The 9,255-nt window shown below is 44.5% G+C and overlaps 1 long non-coding RNA gene across 1 annotated transcript; it reads right to left on the minus strand.

Annotated features, from left to right (window-relative positions):
- Positions 1–3,756, minus strand: LOC132680306 (uncharacterized). Its single transcript, XR_009610626.3, has 3 exons — positions 3,701–3,756; positions 2,988–3,033; positions 1–1,301 (listed from the first exon to the last, which is right to left on the minus strand). It is a non-coding gene; the product is annotated as an uncharacterized LOC132680306 (long non-coding RNA).
- Between the last annotated feature and the right edge of the window lie 5,499 nt (positions 3,757–9,255).

Below are 9,255 nucleotides of genomic sequence, written 5' to 3' on the forward strand. Positions count from 1 at the left end.
CACAGAATCTGAAGCAGTCTCCAGGCTCTGAGCTGTCAGCACAGAGATCGACATGGGGCTTGAACCCACGAACCATGAGATCATGACCTGAGCCGAAGTCGGACGCTCAACCGACTGGGCCACCCAGGCACCCCAGGAATCACATTTTATTCACGTTGTATCTCCTGGGCCTATCCATTAAGCATGACACTATAAAAGTGCCCAAAAACACGTGTTGAGTGAGTTAATAGTTGAATAAATAAATATTTGAATGCACTAACACTTCACTGACTTGTCTGACAATGCCTCCTTGCAATGGCCTTCACTTCCAGGCATTTTCTGCATGACTTTGTTCTTTCACTCAATAATCACTAATCTGCGAACTCCGGGAAGGCAGGGATCATGAGATGACCCTTTTGATCATAACTTCATCTTCAGTGAACAAAGCACACTTGGTCCACAATCTGCACTTGGCATATGCTAGTTGAATGGAATCAAATCAATTAGGCATTGCTATAAAGTGGGCACTGGGCTAGGTCCTGGGAATACCATGGTGAAGGCAGACAAGGCCTGGCCTCATGGAGTTTGTATTCTAGTGACTTGTACCTTTTGGAATGTTTATGGGGGTTTAAGGTAGGGTTGAGCTATAGCACACGGTTGGGCACAGTGACTTTGCTTTCTTAGCACTTGTCTTATTGGCTTGGCATCCAGACAATTTTGAGGGAGGTCATTCAACCATAGGAGGCTGTAGAAAGTTGGGGCACTTTGCTAATAAGAATCACAAGAAGTCTCCCGGTTATGGGCCCCCAACAAGCCACAGGGCAGGAATGTCATCTCTTCGGCTCCCTGGCTGCCCAAAGGTGACACAGCAAATGCATACAATTTTGCGTGCCAAGCAGAAACAGGAAGTACATGCTTCTTTGAGGAAAGTCACACCCACCACATCTTGGGCTGGCATTCCTGTATTACACAAATCCTGGCTGAGCTCATGGAGAGCTGCATGGATTGGCTTCTGTAGCCCCATGCCCCAATCTGAACACAAGGCCATCACTCTTCCTGGAGGGGAAGCAGCTGCCTGGAGCCCAGTACTTCTGGCTCTGCCTGGACCCCAGTCATGATTCCTGCCACAGCAGAGGCTTTTGAGGTCCTTGTGACAACCCTAGGCAGGCCCAGGAGAGTCAGGGTGAGCCTCTGAGTGACAGATATCCTCAACATGTGCCACTGTTTGGGTTGAGAGCCAGACTGTGTGGACCAGGGCTCACCAGGTCATCCTGCCAGTGTGGCTGCGGCTTCCAGAAGTGATGAAAGTCACATGGTGCATCCTGTATGCAAAGCCAAGGAAGAGACGTTGTATAAGCAGTAAAATGAGCTGCCAACACACTCACAACTTCAGAGAGAAGGTGTTGGCACATTTTATAACCCTACCCCTCACCCCACCAGTGATGTAGTTTTTCGAAATGTCAAAGCAAATTCCTCTAGTGCTAGTGGGAATAAAAAGCAATCCACTTCTGACGTTTGGGTGATTGCATTTCAACAAATCATATGTCAACTGACAAACTCTCCTTGGATGGTCTGCATAGCTTTGCCTTCATAATAAGAAGCCATAGCCGCTGCATGTGTTAAAACAAAAGCCGTCAGCTCAGGAACCTATAATACCAAAGGATGGATTCAACACCAGAGCTTCTCAGGTAGTCGTCTCTCAAATCATCTGGGGATGCAAGGCTTAGGCTGTGAAATACGGCTCGCCTTCAAACGAATAAAGAACTTACAATGTTTAAAGACCTTCAGAAATCCATGACCATCCAGCATAGTGAGCAGGGGAAATAAAATGTCACAGGTAGATTTAAAACTTAGTTTCAGTCAGCATTTTCAACTTCTCCTGTCCCTGAATCCTTTCTCCATCTCTAAGCAATAAAAAAATACTTTTTCCCCCCAGAGATGCTTATAGATGGCATTTCATCTCCTCTTCTCACTTACAGAGGGACCAGGGCATAAAGACAAGGTGGGAGGAAGAAGGGAGAAAGTAAGGGCTGGACAATTGACAGAGTGGTTAGCCCTCACTTAGGGGCAAGGATATGTGAGATATGCTGACGCCCCAGCGTGCCCGGGGAGGAGGGAGCATGACAGCCCGGGTACGAGGGGTAAGAATACATGGCAAAGTGTGGAGAGCTCCACGTTCCAGGCACGGTCTGCTTTGAATTCCCAGGGATGCCCTCTGTGCCTCTGATAGCTCTTCTAGCTAACGCTTCGTGATACTGCGACTTACGATAAGAAATAGGTATTTGGTCTCTGTCCCCACTTCTGGCAGATAGCTCCTAAAACCCTTGGAATTCCCTAAGTGCTGAGAGCATGGAGGGTGTCTGAAGTTGGTGGGGGGGCATGAAGACCGGGCTTGTGGGACTGAGCCTGTAACCTGTGGATCTGATGCTATCCCCGGGTAGATGGGCCAGGATTGAGCTGAATTGCAGGACACCAGCTGGTGTCAGAGAATTGATTGTTGATGTGGGAACCAGCGCCCTCCCAGAGTTAGGTGAAGAGTCATTATACTTCCTCCCATAAAAGAGAGCTAGAGGGGTGCCTGGGTGGCTCAGTCAGTTAAGCATCTGCCTTCGGTTCAGGTCATGATCTCATGATTCATGAGTTGGAGCCCCACATCGGGCTTTCTGATGTCAGTACAGAGCGCGCTTCAGATCCTTTGTGCTCCTCTTTCTCTGCCCCTGCCCCACTATGTCTATCTTAAAAATAAATAAATAAACTTAAAAAAAAGAAAACTAGAGGGAAGAAACAGAAACAAAAACCAAAGTAAAAAAGGTTTCTAAAAGGGAGGAAGAGAGGGAGGGAGGAAATTCTTCTGTCTCTATCATGGCTTCACTTGTAGAGAGAGCAGAAGTCTAAAGAACTACTACAAACTGATTTTAGTGTGAAAAGAATCAAGGGTAGGGTTGGTGGGGCGAGGATAGCAATCTGAAGCAGGGTTTTGAATAGCTCATTTTGTACATTTCACTTACAAAATACACATTTATTCTTCTGTCCCATCCAACAGCTATGATGCACCTAGAACAGTAACAGAGTAGTAGTACATCTCAATACTTGAGCTTATCATCTCTTTACTTTTTGCAAGCAATCAATACTGTGGTTTAATTTTGCCATGTCTATATGATAAATGGAGAGAGCAAGATAAAATGTGATTTGATAAATTAGGGTCAGCGCTTTCACTGCTACTTAAGGGATCTATAATTTCCGAGGTCTATGGATGCTACTCCAGGAGCAGTTGCCCTCCTGAAGGTTAAGTGATCCTAAGAGCTCGGTTGAAACACGGAGGCAAGGGCACAAACAGAAACCAATCGGGAATTGTTTTCACTCTTTTTGTGTTCAGGAGAGAATTTATTGGAATTTTATTCTTGGCCTTGTGGCTGCTGAATTTAATTACTCTGGTAATCTAGTCTGTGATTTATTCTTCAAGAAAGCATTTGGTGGAGAGATACAGTGTTCCCTATCTCTACCTCTAAATAGTCATCAAAATGTGCAGAGAATTGCTTCCAATATTCTAGAAGAGCCTAGTTGCCTAAATTACCATCAGGGAGCAACCAGGGTCCTCAGGGATGCTTTGACATATTTCCTTCTGGAAAATTCCCTTCATTGTCTTAGTGTCCTCCTCCAGCATAGATTTTGTATCAAAAAGATGCATCCCCCTTTTACATCCAAGCTGAATATAACTCACTTATTTTGGTTCACCTCCAAGTAGGTACAACCACAGACTTCACTTTGCTTTTCATCTAGAAAGATAACATTGTCAACTTCTATTAGACATTCTTCTTTATTAGTCCTTAAATCAGTTTACACATGTTGTCTCAATTCAATGATGATTGGGGAAAAGTTACATACTAACTTTCTAGTTTTCAGACCACAGTTAGGTGTCTTTCAAACCACCAAAGCCCTGCTGGTTTCCTGCACACACCCCCGCCCCCCGCATTGCCCTAAAATGCTGGTTCTGCCCTTGCTCAGCTTTGGGAAGAAGCTCACCTTCTCCTGACAGGACCCTACATGGTGCCCGACCCCTCCTGAGTGAGGAGACAAGTGAACACAGGCAGGTCAAAAGCAGAACTTGGAATCACAAACTCATTACTTTGAGTGATTTTTGTCTTTTTTTACTTTGGATTCTTTTATATTCTCTGGTAGTTGAAAAGTTTTTGCCTCTTATCTTCCTCATGGAAAGTCAACAGGCCAGAATTGTGGAAATTCGACCAAAATCAGGTACAGCACATGAACAAGTGGAAAAGTGGCCTTGGAAAAAAAAATCAGTAACACACAAAACAGACTAGGTTTTAGTTTGCTCATCCATATTTTGACTTATGTGATGTTTAAAATGTTTAGAAAGCTAAGCTCTTTTAAGAACGCAGATAAACATACCGGGTGATGAAGGAGCAGGTGCACAAGGCTTAGCTGGGAGCACATACATTCATGTAAAGTACGTCTCTCCTCAGTAGAAGTTTAAAGTCATTGGTAAAATGAAGGGCCAGAGAAAAAGAATGTAGGATTGTCACGCGCACCCTAGATCCCATCTCATTTGTTTCTTCTACCTTGACAACAAATGCCCAATCTTGCATCATTATGTTATGGGGAGCCTTGGTAGGAAGCGACTTGGCATGTTTCAGTGTGTGTAGACAATGTCCGTTGTTGTAGCTCCATATCTTCAGACAGCCGTCTCTGCCCCCAGTGACTAGCCTGGAAACAGTCTTCTGTTAGGAAATCATGTCAGAGAGCTCACTGCCTAATGGCTGAAGCTACTGGAGAAGACACATACCTTCTTCCACTGGAGTCAAAGGTCAGAATGTGATTCCAGCATTGCCATGAGCCCCAGTAAATCCAGAAACAGCCTTCCTGTTTCAAAGTCCCATACTTTTACCACCTGTATCCGGAAGTGGAAAAAAAATAGTGACCTTGAGATACTGGCTATCAAATTAAAGGGAATTTGCATTCAGAAGTCTAGTGCCACAGATATGTAAGATGAAAACTTACCCCGAAGGTATATTTACTTCCAATACAAGTTGGCTTACCTTGGTGTATTCATTTGCTGGGCTATATTATAAAATACCACAGAACAGGGGGATTAAACAATAGACATTTAGTTTCTCACAGCTCTTGGGGCTGGAAGTCCAAGATCAAATTGTTTGCAGGTTTGGTTTCTTTTGAGGCGTCTCTTCCCGGCTTGCAAATGGCCACCTTCTCATTGTGTCCTCACATGGTCTTTCCCCTGTGTATGCACACCCAGGGTTTCCTTATGTGTCCAAATTTTCTCTTGTTATACGGACACCAGTCAGATTGGCTCAGGACCCACCCTAATATCCTCATTTTAACTTAATCCCCTCTTTAAAGGCTCTATCTCCGCATGCAGTCACATTCTGAGCTGCTGGGATTGGGCCTTCAACATAGGAATATCCGGGAAACAAAATTCATCCCATAACACTCAGCGAGAAGATTAGAAAATTTAGAAATCTTTGGGTAAAAATCTCCTGACTACCTAGGCTCAGAGAAATAGGTGTGGATTGAATTTTGAGCAGCAAAATTTATTCAGCACCAAGGTGAAGCTGAGTGAGGAAGACAGCCTGTTTGGGGGGAAGGATATATCTTCTAAACCCTCAGCTTTCAGGTTTCACTCAGTCTAACTAGTTTGAGTCTTGGAGTGGCTTTCTTTCTGCCCCATTCCTTGAGCAACCTTTGAATGAGAATCATCTGTCAAGGGAGATAAATGTCAGCTTTCATGACTGGTTGAGGTAAGTGCCTACCCCAAGGAGGGCTTCCTCTGAGGCAGGCTTTCTGGAGCCTGTACCCAAAGGCATGGTGGCGTGGGAGGAAAAATGCTTGAGGACAACACTCTGTCTCAGAACCACTGAATGTTCCTATTAATCTTCCACTTTGTAAAAGAGGCTATTCCATCGACATAGAGAAATTTCCAGGTCTCCAACCCAGAAACCAGAAGGCATCCTCTCACTGGTGTTGATTTAAATGCCTAAGAGCAGGTTTTTAGTAATGTACACTTTGCTTCCTGCCCCTCTGTCCTTTTACAATGCCAGGGCTCGTGGGGGTGGGAAGGAGGGCGGGGTGTGTCTATAGCTCCAGAGCATCCATTTGTTCCCCTTAATATTGCAATAGACCCTTAGCGTTACTGGGTATTACTTTAATTATTCCAACCTTTGCAAACATTCTGAAGTTTCACAACATGCGGTGACTTGTAATACGGTCAATGTCCAGAAAGGAATGTGGTACCTGTTGGCATGGAAGAATGAGCAGAGGGCGCTGAGTGGGGCAGATAGCCCGGGATTGACACAGAGCGGAGGCAACCTCCCTGTGGACCTGCCTTCTGGTTAAGTGGTTAAACAGCCACACATTCGCTTCCTTAAAAAGAAATTCCCCCAACACCACCACCTGCTACTGCCGGTTACGGTTACGGGAGTGAAAAGATTGAAGTGAGCAATTACAATATCTTTAAAAATGACTTTAGGGTTCTATTTTTAGAATCAAGAAAAGTCTAGGGATGCCTGGGAGGCTCAGTTGGTTAAGCATCCAACTCTTGATCTCGGCTCAAGTCATGATCTCACGTTCATGGGATAGAGGCCTGTGTCGGGCTCTGTGCTGACAGTGCAGAGCCAGCTTGGGATTCTCCCTCTCCCTCTCTCTCTGGCTCTCCTGCTCTCTCTCTCACTCTTAAAATAAATAAATAAAAACTTAAAAAATATATATAAAAAAGAATCCAAAAAAGCCTAAAGGTGCTACTTATACTTTTTAGGTGCATTTTGTAGAGGGAATTTCAAGCCTTAGCTGGGCCTAAGAACTTCTTTGCCCCAAGTGATTCTTGCTTTTGGAGTTCCCATTCAATTAAACATATTAAACTGCAACCACATCCCAAATTAAATATAATTTTGCTATTAAATGTTAAAATCTTTGTAAAATATCTACAGTTTTAAGCTTGGTTGATAAAAAAATTCATTATTCATAACAAGTAAACGTCCATATCACATATACCTGTATACGTGTAAGTTGCAGTTCCTATGTAACACATTGCAAACATTTAATTGAATATTTATTAGTTTACACTGTGCCATTTTCAAGCATTTTCAGAGGCATTGACAGTGGGTGGTCCCTAGCACTTTGCTACGCAACTCAATGAGTAATGTGTGGCATAGAGGTATTCATAACTTCAGGATCGTGAAAATCTTGGGCTATGTTCTCTCCTTCACAAATAAAGACTGCAATGTGGCTTAGATGCTATGGATCATGACAGTGGGCATAGATTTCACACAGATCTGCAGGATGAGCAAATACTCAGATCAATAATTCAATTCAGTAAGTGTCTGAGAGTTTATTACCAGCATGTGCTTAATACAGTAAGAGTTGACAGAGTATTTATATCTCAATTCAACATCTCCTTACCACCCACAGGCAGGGAAGATATGCATATCAAAAGTAATGCTATTGAAGGAGGCTGACTGTTAGCACAGAATTAGGAGCCCAAATGCTAATGGAGCCCTTCATTCTGCCTGGATGTGGGAGGGATCTAGAAACTTTTCTCAGAGGAGTTGATATCCGAGTTGTGCGTTGAAGAATAAGAAGGGTTTTGACAGATTAAGAGGAAAGAAGGGGGAAACATAGATGAGGTGCTAGTTGCCCTAACTGCCTGCTGAATTGTTAGAAAGGCAAGGCTCATGCCTGGGAAACAAAGCAGGACAGGTGAGGACTGAATCTACACCACATGGGAGGTAGTGACTGTGGGTGGTCAGAAAGAGGGAGATGCTTGTGTGAGTCCAGAGCAGTGAAGACACGTTTTGTGGAGGAGACAGGACTTGAGTTGGACCTTGAAGGGTTGCTAAGGTGTGTGTAGGAAAAGAGGAAGAAGCAGGAAATTCCAGGGTGGAGATGGGAAAAAGTTGGACAGAGCCAGGAACAGGCATGTGCAGGATGCTGAGACCAGAAGGTTGGCGTCCTTGAAGTCGCAGGTGATTCTGAAAGATCTGGAGGACAAATGCTTCTTTATAAGTATGAACCCAAATTAGACAAGAACCCACCTTCTTTGAGATGAGTTGAGACTGAGTCATCATAAAAAAATTTTTGATCAACAGGCCAAGTAATCTGTTTCATTTAATACTTAATAAACCCATGGTGATGACTAATTTCTAGAGCAGGAACTGGCAAGAACACATGCAAAGACAACCGAGTCTCACTGGGAGAGAAGCCGAAGTGACTGTGAACACGAAGATGACACTACCAGACTGTGGTGCTCCCGAGGCTATAAATCCTAAAGACAGGGTGTGCCAGGCAATTGCAGGAAGAAGGAAAGAGGACACTGCCAGATGGCCTGGGACACGGGCGTGTAATGCCAGAGCCTAGGCCAGTGGTTCATAAAGTGATTGAACTGATATTTAGGTGATTTCAGAACATTTAAAGTTGAGTGTAGTTGGGGTGTCCTCCCATTAGCTCAAGGGCAGGAGTACATGGATTATGGGATGTGTGCACTTCTCTACTCCCACTCTTTATGCAAGGAGCATTGGTTGTGTCCCTTCTGTGGGCCAGACACTGTGTCACGCATCCAGGACCGGGCCAGCATGATCCTCGAGAGCCCCAGTGAAAGAGGAAGTAGACATGGAATGCTCCATACCTTCATCCCCAGATTACACTATAGTAGAGTTCTATTAATCATCCTACACCATACAAGAGAACCACCATGAAATAATGCCATCCTTTCGTAGCAGATGGCCCTTCCAAAGAGCTCATACTACAAGCCACTGGGGCAACTGTGAGCTCTTCCAGTCAGCTTTCAAAGAAGAGTGTCCAAATAATACTTGATAAGTAGCAGAGTTGAAGAATTCTAGTAGAATTCTTAACTTCCAGGGACGGACTGTCCCCGGAACACTCCGCTCAGCTCCAAGGTGAGGACCATGGGGCTAGACTCACACTCACAAACACATCATTGCTAAAGAGAACCAAAGTTGATACTTACAGATGCTTCCGTGAAGCTGACCACTTGCCTGAAGGCCCGGTTGTAGCGGTAGCAAACCGCGGGCTCTTGGTGGGAAACCACCAGGGAAGGCTCCGGAGGAGACCTTACTCATGAAAAACAGAGAGAGGATGAGAACCTGAACCAAGTGTAGGACACAGATACCCGGGATGAGGCATCTATTGCCTTACGGAGAAAGGTTAAGAAGATAGAAATGGGTCTGTGACCTTGGACACGTTGTTTAACTGCTCAAAACTCTAACTTTCTTATCTCTTAAAAGGGGA

This window comes from Panthera onca, chromosome A1, assembly GCF_046562875.1.
Source record: "Panthera onca isolate mPanOnc1 chromosome A1, mPanOnc1 haplotype 2, whole genome shotgun sequence".
In the NCBI taxonomy this organism is placed as follows: Eukaryota; Metazoa; Chordata; class Mammalia; order Carnivora; family Felidae; genus Panthera; species Panthera onca.